Raw genomic sequence first — 12,077 nt, forward strand, 5'->3', positions numbered from 1 at the left:
TGGTGCCAGGCCACTGCAGGGGACCACTTGGAAAAGCACTGCACAGATGGACTTAAAGATAAGTTGTGTGGGTCCCCTTGGAGTGTTGAGGTCACAAGGGGTGAGGGCCCCTTAGGGCACAGCTGGTTCTTTAGTGCAGGGCACAGGGGTGCAGAGCGAGAATCAGTGAGCCGGAAGCTGTGCGCAAAGTTGCCAATGGAAGAAGGAGGTAGGCCACTTTGAGGGTCGCTTGCAGGTCAGCAGGGGCACTCTGGTGGGACGACCTTGTGGTTATTGAAGTCCCTTGACTAGGGCTTTCCCTCTGGTCCTTTTACAGTCTGGAATGGACTGTCCTTCTGGGTGTCTGTTGTTAGGTGACCACTACCTGGGACGATGGAGGATGCATTGCCACCAAACTTTGCACACTTTAGGGGTTTATCCTCATGGTCCATCGAGTTGAGTTTGGTCTAGCTGTAGTGTTCAGTTCATGGTCAATAGCTGGTCATTGAAGTTACCTTCACTGGCTCTTTTCTCTTCTTTGCAGGAGAGTGATGCCTTCACTCTTGAAGGGAGATCTTCTGTGATTTTCGAAGTACGGAGTTCTTCTGCGGTGTTAGTAGAGTCCTTTTGGTGTCCAAGCAACACCTCAGCTGCGATTGTCGAGTCCCGAGTGCAGCATGCAGGGTTTGCCACCTTTTTGCTTGGTGCAGTAGGACATGCTTGAGCATTGGGTCTTCTTTGCTGCTGTCTTCTTTTGTCCTTAAAACCTGAGTCTCTGGTCTAGGTGTGTCCACTAAATTCTGCATTTAGTGGGTGTTTGGGGTCATCTACCTTAGGGTGGCTACACACACTAAGTGAACATTTCCTGTAGGAGGAAGACATTTCCCCACACCTGATTGGCTATTTTGTTTCTATGCAAGATGGAGGAAAATTAAATGGGGGGTAACCTTGCATGCCCACCTTACGGGTGGTGCAAGCCGGGGCTGACCACTCCTCCTTTCCTTTGTGTGTTTTCCCACCATTGCTCCCCCCAAAAGTGGGGGTTTGTAATGGGGGTGGCCATCTGCTGCAAGCCGCAGGCTTGAGGGTCGAGTTTCAAGGGTGGTAAGCCCTTTGAAGCTCGCTAGCAGGATCTCTTACTCTCCAGACTCTTGTCTGGTGCTGGCAGGCTGGTTGTAACTGGCCAGCAAACATGCCAGGGTAGTTAGCTTTTTCAGGGGGCCCCTCTAAGGTGATCCCTAGGTATATTTTAGAATAAAACCAGTGCTGGTACCAGATCGGATTCATCATTCTGAGTTGTTTGATACCAAACAACCCAGAGTTCAGAGTAGCCATCATGTTGCTGTCAAACATGTATTAACCAGTGTCCAGCACATGTATTAGAATGGCTGCTCTGTTCAGTTACTATGTCCCAGATTTGGCTGGGACACAGTAGGGGCATATTTCTCATGCATCTATGTCCACACATACAGCATAGTTAGTGCACCCTGCTTTGGGGCTGAAAGGCCTGTCAGACAGGTGACAAACCTATATTGCATGCAGTGTATAGTGGACAGGGCACACAGGCTATGTGCCATATCGAGTTTGCTTTAAAGGATTGCCCCTGGACACTCAGCCTTCAATGGCAGTGTTGTGTGTATCTGTGTGCATGGACCTTGAGGGTGGCACAATCTGTGCTGCTGCCCTCAGGGGTATACCCTCAGTACCTCATGTCCTGGGTACCTAAGCACCATTTACTAGAGACTCACTGGTAGCTAAAGGTGTTGGCAATTGTGCCGGTGTATCACAACAGTTGGAGGGAAAGAGATCTGCCCCTGGGATCCTGGTTAGCAGGGGCCAGGGGCACTAACAACTTTGAGACTACATCAAATCCCAGACAAAAAGTGGGGGCTAACCGTGATGAAAGAGGCCTTTTCTCACACCAGAGGCTGAGTGAGATTAGTTTAAGCATTCGACCATCACTTGTTTTTTTCTCGTATGGACAACTGGTACTGCAGCATACAAACAAATTTCCTCTAATTGATAAATTATGTAACTGGAGCTTGTGAGGATATGATGCGCCTTTCAAACCTCCACAGGGAGAAAATTCTAATTTATCATCATTGAAAAATCACAGGTATTGCAAGTCAGGGGTAATATTATTCATCAGGGCCAGTTTGCATGTCATTATACAGTTGTAAGATTAACTTAAGGCAAACAAAAATGATCATACATCAAGTCCTTGCAGATGATGGACTTCTTAAGGACCACGGGCCAGATGTAGCAAATAAAAAATTTGCGAGTTGCAAAGTGCGAGTCCATGCGACTCGCAATTTGCAACTCGCAAATTGGTATGCAGTACAGTGTCTCAGACACCGACTGCGACTCGCTATGGGGTCGCAATGACCCACCTCATCAATATTCATGAGGTGGGTCGCAAATTGCAGCCCCATAGCGAGTATAGGCACTCGCAAACATGGAGGCCTGCTGTCGTCAGCAGACCTCCATGTTCGTGACTGCTTTCAATAAAGCAGTTTTTTTTTTTTTAAGTGTAGCCCGTTTTCCTTAAAGGAAAACGAGCTGCCCTTAAAAAAAAAAAATGAAACCTTTAGTTTCGGTTTTTTTTCAGGGCAGGTAGTGGTCCCTTGGGCCACTACCTACCCTGAAAAAATTGTTTTGGGTCCATTCACAAAGTGGAAGGGGTCCCATGGGGACCCCTTCCAATTTGCGAGTGGGTTACCATCCACTTGAAGTGGATGGTAACTGCGACACCATTTGCGACCGCGTAGGTGGTCGCAAATGGTATTGCATACCACTCAGAATCGCAAATAGGAAGGGAACAGCCCTTCCTATTTGCGATTCTGAAATGCATATTGCGAGTCGGTCCCGACTCGCAATATGCTTTTCTGCGTAGCAAAGAGGCATTTGCGCCTCGCAAACGGCGATTTTCGCTGTTTGCGAGGCGCAAATCCTTTGCTACATCTGGCCCCTAATCAGTTAAAACGAGGAACAGAGCTTTTTCTACAGCCACCAGAATAGGTAGGTGCTCTTCTTTCGACATCGTACATTGCGACCAGTCTTCATAGGTTCAGTAAACAATTAAGTGATAGTGATCAGTTTTATTGGAATGTATTTACTTAGTGTCCTGAAGCCGCTCCAAACAAGTGCTTAACAATCATAAATACAAAATGCCATATCGTAAACTGTGTATGAGCAGCAGAATCAACTCTACTAGCACATTTCTGCCCAGATTCTTCCATTCTGAAACATGAAACCTACATCTTCTCCTAAACAATCTACGTGAACAGGAAAATCAGAAATTCTGGAAAAGCTTGAAACCTCTCTCCAATTGTCCTCACTCCTCCTGTCAAAGGTGACTCTGAAAAGCATTTCTTCCCAAGGCATAACTTAGCCCTGCTTGAGGAAAACCTGTACAAATTCTGCCTGGCATTCACAGTGGCAGAACACTATAAAATTCACCCAAACACGTCCTTACTCGATTCATACGGCCAGATTTAATATAAAATGATGGTGCGCTTTGCTGCACCATATTTGGCAACGTCGCGCACCGTCATTTTCAAAACACAGAGATGTGCCGTATTTACTAGAATACGTCGCACCCCTGTGTTTCCCCCTGTGGGCTGCTAAATTTGCTGCTGTCCGCCAATGCAGTCACCCTTGCACCGTAGTGCAAGGATGGCTGCATTGAGAGAGAGATTGTGTTTGTGCAGTAAGGAACACCTTCCTGCACAAAAACAATCTTAAATGGAGATTTGCTCCTTCTATGTGTGCTGCACAATGCAGCACACATAGAAAGAGCATAAAAACGAGGACAAATGAAAGCATTTCTCCTCTTTGTGCCATTCTATTGCCACCCTTGGGGTGGTGCTAGATTTTGGAGCTGCCTCAGGTTTACGAAATTTCATAAATCTGAGGCAGAGTCAAAGTTCAATGGTTGTTGCTGTGGTATGCCCAGAGCAACACCCATTGCACACCCCTTCAACTCAACGTGCTGCGTCTGAAGGGACCATATTTACAAGGTGACGCTAATAGTGTTTTCTCTGCAAATTGTGCCACATCCTTGGTGTTTATCTAAAGAATATCTAAATGAAAATAAAGTAAATAAACATTCTAGCATTAGAAACCCAACTCTGATCCCAAAGGGAAGTGCATATCTGTAGAAGAGAGTATGGTGAATTTAAAGATAAGTTTGTATTCAAACAACTGTAATTACAGAACATACCCACCTGCAGTTTCGAAAATCAGAGTTTAACAGAACAAATATCTTCATAAGTACATCTTGTTTCTGATGTTCTAGTTTATGGCCCGTTTCTTATACCATTCACTAATATACAAAATCAATCTGATAGGCCTCTTGACAGACTGGCCAGAGTGCATAACCAAAGATACCACTAAAAGCTGGCAAGATGGCCTCAGACACAAAAAACAATAATCTCCAAAAGGAATTCCTTGTCTCAGCTTTTGGCAGCAGAGTTGAAACTAATTCAGGGATTTGTGCTCCTGGAGAAATAGCTCAAATACAAATAACCTTAAGAAATAAAGAACATAGACCCATAAACAAAGGTTTTTTTTAACACTATAAAAAATGTCTTCCCTTGTCAAAACAAAACATTTAAAAGTGAAAAGTAGAGTTCAAATGATGAAACTGTAATTCAAGCCAACCAATGATATTTAAAGATGACTTTGGGTTAGGGCCATTTGAGAATTGTAACTTTTTCTTTCCTACCTTTTTTGCAGAATACAAATCTACAGATAGTGTCCAAAAGGCTTTCATATCTCTAGATACTAAGGGGTGGGCCCACTGAGATGAATAGAACTGCCAAACAAAAATCTGAGATTGGAAAAAGTCGCTTTTTTCACCTGATGCTCTAGGAAAGATTAAAAAATGTGGTTCGAACCTTCTTGAGGTTGATTTTTCTTTTTCAGATTCTGTAAAGATTAGACAGACCATGTAAGTAGTGCTGATGAGGAAAGCAAAGCAGGGTTTTATATGCTCTGACTTTTTTTCAGGAGCTCAAGATGAAACCAGTGACACAAAGGGCTGAGATACTGTGGAATGCATTTATTTTAGTGGATGGGTGTTACGGATTGTCTTTGCCCTTCGGTGGTTTTCTGAACTTAAAATTAATTTTCTCAACTGTTATTTTACTACTTACTGTAAAATGTTTTTATTGCATTTAGAAGTAGGCATATATTCGAATTGCGGATGTTGATCACCTAATGCAATCAGACAATGTTGTTTAACATCCTCCAGATATGTCAGTGCATGACATATAACCTGCAAAGAAAAAAATACTAATCCATAAAAAAATAGAACAATCTGTTAGCTCGTAGTGTACAATGGTTCCTAGGTAAATGCAGAATTCTAAGGCCCATATTTATGCTTTTTTAGCGCCGGATTTGCGCAGCTTTTTGTTGCAAAAACAATGCAAACTTACAAAATACAATTGTATTTTGTAAGTTTGCGCTGCTTTTGCGTCACAAAATGACGCAAATGCGGCGCAAAAAAAGTATAAATATGGGCCTCAGTGTCTCACATTTTTAGTACCATCAATTTGGTGAACAGTGCTGGTTTGCTTTCCAATCTTCGAGTTTGCCTCTGCTGGTGTGAATAGAGTGTATTGTGAATGAGTGCCCATGCTGAATATTGATTGAGGAATGTGCACCCACGTTGTAGAGTAGCCTGTCTAAAAGTCTATTGCAAAGTCTCACTCTGATTGAGACACACAAGACTGGCCTTGTCGCCAGCCCAGACATATAATAAGAGAAAGTTTATCTCACCCTTAATCAAGGAATTGTCAGGTTTTGCACTAACCTTGTTCACAAGATTCATTTGATGCAGTGCAAGCTAGTGGTGGAAGTGGGAAAGGGGAATAGGATAAGATAGAAAACACCAGATATAGATTCCACACTAAGCCTCATCATGGACAGTTAATGATATGGAGACACAAATATCTTGCTAGATATACATACCCACATTAATCTCAAGATGTTTTGATATACATTCTTTTGTGGTAGGTGAATATAGTTTCAACTTGTCTGCTGTAAGTTGAAAATGTAGAACATCATGCACATCATGTAACCCTCTATACTTAGAAATAGGTGGATACATTGGAATTGTAATACTTCATACTCATATGAACAGCAATCCTATATAAAGTTAGGCACGCAAACGTCTTGTGACCTTTGTCCTGTACTAACACAGTTGCAGAACATATAAGCCCAAATCTTAAGCGTGCAAACAAATAGGGAAAGCAAACTTGCAAAAACGATTCAAAATGTGTTCCCTAATCACATATGACTTTAGGATACTTCTCTGCGATCCAAAATGTCTATAAGCAAGTCATTAGAAATCCAGCTGCATTTAAGCATGACAACCAACATGGTCAGGCTCCAGCAACATTGTTGGAAATTACCTTTCAAGGAGGCCAAGCATCATGAGTAAAGATCAAGGATGGACGCTGCCTCTATGAGCTGGAGATGCAAATGAATGTGCAGCTCACTAGCAAAAGTATTTCACAGCACACATGATGTGTTCCCAGTGCATGCATCTCTTAAATCAAGACAGCTTCCAAACTCTGAACTGACCACAGGCATTTCTATTACTGCAAATCCCTCCGCGTAGTTGATGTTCTGGTCGTGCTTTCATGTAGCTGAATCCAAATGATGACAAACAACACCTCCAGCCTTGCATTCTGCCAGGCATTGTCACCAGATTCATGCATGAAGTAGCAATACCCCATATCCGTTATCTTTCGTAATCTTTTCACATGATCATCATTAAATGGCAAAACAAAGCTTCACAAAATAGTAGCAGGAGATTGGTTTACAAGGAAAATGTTTCTCAGCAAGTCATTTTTCTGCTCGTATGTGAAATTGCATAAGGCAACATCTTGAGGAATGTCATGAATTTCCAAAACAATTACATTGGGAATTACAAGAACTTTGAATGACATTATTAGAGTTTTGGCCAAAATATAACCAAATCTCACAGGCTTCAGTTTATAATTTCTAAAATAGCAGTAGTCTCTGATATAAAGCAAGATTTCTGCTTGCCAATAAACAACATCCTTCCTCCAACTCTAACACAAAGACTCTGCTTATCAATAGTAAAAGCTAAAAAGTCTGCCGAGATTTCATGGATGACATAGAACATCATGAATGTTCTCTGTGCAATTCAACAAGCCAGTGGATAACATCACATTTTAGGAACACATTACAATAAACAGCTGCCACTTGTGTTTCTTTCACTGAAGTGAGAACATGGATGAGCACCCTCTCTCTCTCCCCAAAAACCTTGCAGAGAAGCAGGGAGCGCATACAGAGGAAAATCCATATTGAAACCTGCTTAGAAACAAAGCTGGCTAGGCATATTTTGTACATAGGACCCGATGCACAAAGCTGTTTTCCTGGTCGCAGACAATACAATTTGCTAAATCATAGGCTTGAAGACTGGGAACAAGCTTTTTCTATTGTACCAAACACACTTAGTAATTCGGAAATTATTTTCCAAATCACTTAATCAGTGTAGAAATGATTTCCGAATCATGATATAGAAGCAACATGTTTTTAGCTTCCCTTTCAATTATCGATTCGACCATGATGTATCAATGGACGATATTTTTTTATGCAAACCAATGACCAGTTCGGATGATAACTGATTCACAGAGGGGAATGGGTCCCCTTTGGACTCTTTTACCTTTGTGATTTGGCATGACAGTTTTAAGAGAAGTAGTCAATGGTCTAATGCATCACTGTCAGCTCCCACTAAAGTATTTGTTTTAGAAATGTAACCATAAATGCAAGGTGTCAAGTAAATTGTTTATACCTTGTCAGTGAACAGAGAAAATGCAGTTTAAGGAGCACATTGATTGCTTGTACTGTCAGTATCAGGAAATGCTTGCTTAGTCTTTCCTTCTTTTTTTCTTTTTGTTTCATAAGTTCCTTCTCTCCTTCACCCTCCCAGTTACCTTAGGGTACGAGCTAAAGTCACTTGAAAAAACTCTACTGTGATATCTGGATTTCAATGGTTTTGCATTTTTGAAATGAGAGCTTAAATATAAAGTCTGTGTAACCTTTGTTTTCTTCAGTGAATATATATATGTATATATATATATATATATGTATAGGGTGATCCCTGAAGCGGGTCGAGAAAAAGGGGGGTCTCAAAATGCATTTTTGCCATGAATATTCCAATAGGGATTTTGAACACAACTAATACTGAACTGCTGGATGGAATTACACCCAATTTGGCAGAAAGCTAGCTTTTGGTCCAGAAAGCGTGCCTTTTGTGATTTTGTGTAAATCTGGGGAGGCATGTGGATCCCAGAGATCTAGTGCTGAGATCCGACTGTCTGCCAAGACTTCAACCATGAAGTGTTGTCAGCAATTTTTGGACTCAATGTCAGCCAAGTCCCAAAAGAAAACATAAACAAAATAAAAGGTAGCTGTGTAGGAATATCCTACCCCCCTATCCTTGGTGCCAGGGTCCCCCTGGGACACCCCCAGGGCTAAAAAACATGTTTAATTTTTTGTAAGAGGATCCACCAAAAATTCAAAAGAAAAAGAAGCGTAGCCTCCTGTGCTTGTTGTTTTCCTTGCTCTCTGGTGGGCCAGGTACTGGCCAGGTCCGGGGGGCATGTATATATATTCTAAAAATGGAGTGGGGTGCACAAGAGCCCCTCATGAGCTTAATTAAAGCTCCAGGACCAACACCTCCCTCGGGCTAAACGTTAGATTATGCAGGGGGGCCATGAGGACCCCCAGGTTCTTGGGACAACCACCTCCCCAGGGCTATACACAAAAATCTGCATGTTGGGTCAATCGGACCGCTCAGGGCCCCAGGGACCACCACCTCCCCAGGGCAATACAATATTAGTGCGGAGGCTCCACAAGCCCCCCCCAGGCCCCGGTGACCTCCACCTTCCTGAGACTTTTTACATTTTTAAAGATGGAAGGGGGTCAGAAACGGATCCTGGGACCACCACCTCCCCGGGGCTGGCTCATGCAGAAAAAAGGAGGGGGGCTGTGAGGCAACCCCTCCTGGAGCCCTTTATGGCCCCTGGGGACCGGCAATCCCCAGGGTCAGCTCCTGCTATCTCCCTAGGTGGTCACCCTAAGAAGACAGTTGCTTTTGCTTGGGGGGAGCTGTGACCGCTAACGCCAAGAAAATCCAAACACTCTGTCAAAATGCTCTGGCTTGCTGGAAACAGAGTTGCCTCTCTTTCCCTGCCCTCAGACATGGGGCCAGAGAAAGAGATAGAAGTATTCCTCCTGCATGTAGGAAGCTGCATTTCCAGCAGCTCTTTGCATGTAAGAGCAATGTTAGCTCCTGCAGTAAGCTGGGAGCTGGCTGGGACTGCGGGAGCCTTAAGCTCCCATTGTGATCCCTAACAAGATTATAAAAATAGAGTAGTTCCTCTCAAAAAGTTATCTGATTAAAATGCTCAAGGAAAAATCACATTGAGAAAGTTACAAACACATAGGTTTACTGGATACATTACCTCGGCATCCTTTAGCAGCAGTAGTGAGGTATCACTTACTAATTAGCCAGTAGAAAGTACTCTAGTTGGGTAGAAATTCTGCAAAAAACAGTGACATTTTCTTGGATAAATACGCAGGGCAGGATTCATTCTGGCATAATGCTCATTTCAATAAATCAAACCTCAACCGGAAGCACTTACCGATATAAACAAAGCAGGTGCCCAAGTTCAAGCTCCACTTCTGTAAAGTACTAATTATTCTACTTAGTTGTGCATGGTCAAGGCAAAGCAAGTGTTTTTTCTGCATTGTAGCTTGAAAAGTTATTTCTAAACCTTCATGGAGTTGTTTGCATCCTTGCTTTTTTCGAGTGCAATATCTCATGTAGTGACAAGTGGGCTCTTTCTTGGAGACCAGGGATCGTGTTTTCCTTTTTAAAACTAGAAGTATGAAAAATGGCATAGAAGCCCCACCCTTTTGGCCCCACTCCATCTACATTAGTGGTATGCAACATCGTGCCTTCATTTTCAAAGGATGATGGCTAACTTACTTACCCCGATTGCATTTCCCGCTGATTTTGGAGATGCTTTCTTGATGTACAGGAATATATTCACATCTTCACCAAATAAAGAAGCACTTCATAAGTGGCGTGGAAATGAGTGGGTATAGGGAGTTGGCTGCACATCATGGCCGCAGGCCAGGCCCTGGGGATAATACACGCCATGAACTTTACCTTTAAAAGACCATGGAAATTTACTGAAAAAAACAAAGGTTACAGGGATATTATAGTTAGGAAATAGAATTAAACAAACGTAGAAATTCAACTTAAATTCACCTAAAAAAAAAGGTTACATGGATGTTATAGTTATGTTCTTTTACTCACACAAGACTATAGAAAATCAACAGTTACAGTTATTGTCATGTCAAGTAACCATGGCTAGCGCCGTAAGGTAACTATAACTTGCACCCTTGCTAATTACCCCAGATATTACAACACTTATAACATCTTTTATAACATCATTAAAAATAGCAATGCAACATTCGCAGTCAAATTATTGATGAGAAAACTGTGCATGGTGGGGGCACGAGTTATAGTTACCTTCGGGTGCGAGTTTGGAAAACCATAACTATAACTGCTGAATTTCTATGGTTTTCTGTGACTAAATTCAGAACCTAACTATAAGGGGGGAGTTAAAAAAATGTGGTTCCCATTATAATTATTAAAGGGATTTTAAATACAACTACAGCCCTATCAGCTGGAAATAGACCAAATTTTGTAGAAAGGTAGCTTTTAGTCCAGAAAGAAGCCTTTTTGTTGTTTGGTGCAAATTTGTTCAGTAGTTTTAGATATATCAAAAGGAAACTAAATATGTATGTCTGGTGGAGCAAAGGCTTCGCAAATACTCCCGAATCTTGTGTGGAAATCTGATTGGCAGTCAATACTTCAACCAGGAATTGTTGCCAGACATTATGAGACTCGGCTTTTTAACAACTATGGGCCATATATGAATGAATGGTTTGTGCTGCATTTTCCGCATTTATTTTTACTCAAAATGGCGCAAACCTATAGCCACATTTATATTTTGACCCTAGACTGGTCCAGCATCAAAATATCCGAGTTAACATCATTTTTGGGAGCACCAACCCACCTTGCATTGTTTTGCAACAATGATATGTTTAATAGGGTCCCCCTTCCAAAAAATAACGCTAGCCCTCTAGCGCCATATTCACTGCCCGATGCTAAAACAACATACAGAAAGGAATCGGTCTAGAAAAATGATGCAAAGCCCGATTTGAATCAGATTTTAACGCCTGATCAGACCAGGTGTTAAAATTAGGCCCACACACCACTAATCAGGCAAAACATACAGAAGGAGAATTAGCAACCTCCTGGACAACATGGAACTGTTAATGCTCCAACTTGGCACACGCCACAAATGACAGCAACAACAACTAGTCCCTCCAGCATCACCACAGCAACATCAAACATCACCACAGCAACCACAAAGGCAGGCCCACAATACAGGAGAGGATATTCCGACAGGGCGCAACCATTCTTGGGCTCAAGGGAAAAGATGTCACCAGAACCGACCATCTGAAGTGGGAGTCCATTGTATGCCTGCGGCACCACATAGCACCAGCCGTCACAGCAAGGGTGGAAACTCCAACTAATATCCCACTCCTGAGCAAGCTCCTCACTGTCCTGCAAAACATTGAATCATTGCACTTGTATTTATCTAGCGCTTATTACCCCTGATGAGGAGTCAAAGCACTTTTCGGTGAGTAGCACGCTACTCCGGCACCCAAAAGGAATTAATGGAAGATTAGTATAGGGAAATATGAGTACAGTATTATTATAAGTATGAGTTCATTTGAGTAGAGGATATGTGAGTTTGTTAGTTGGATTGACTAGAGTAATGGAGGGATAGAGGAGGGAAGAATCCTGAAGTGTTAATTGGGAGTGCATAGTAATAGAAAGAGGCTTGGGATGAGTAAAGGTGAGATGGAGGATGGAAGAGTCTGGGGAAAGTGTTAGGGAGATCATGGTAGCAGGAGAGGTTTTGGATGAGTCAAAGGTGAGATAAATGAGGGAGAATGCAGTAGGGTAGTGTGGGAGA

Source organism: Pleurodeles waltl, chromosome 3_1 (genome assembly GCF_031143425.1).
Source record: "Pleurodeles waltl isolate 20211129_DDA chromosome 3_1, aPleWal1.hap1.20221129, whole genome shotgun sequence".
Lineage (NCBI taxonomy): Eukaryota > Metazoa > Chordata > Amphibia > Caudata > Salamandridae > Pleurodeles > Pleurodeles waltl.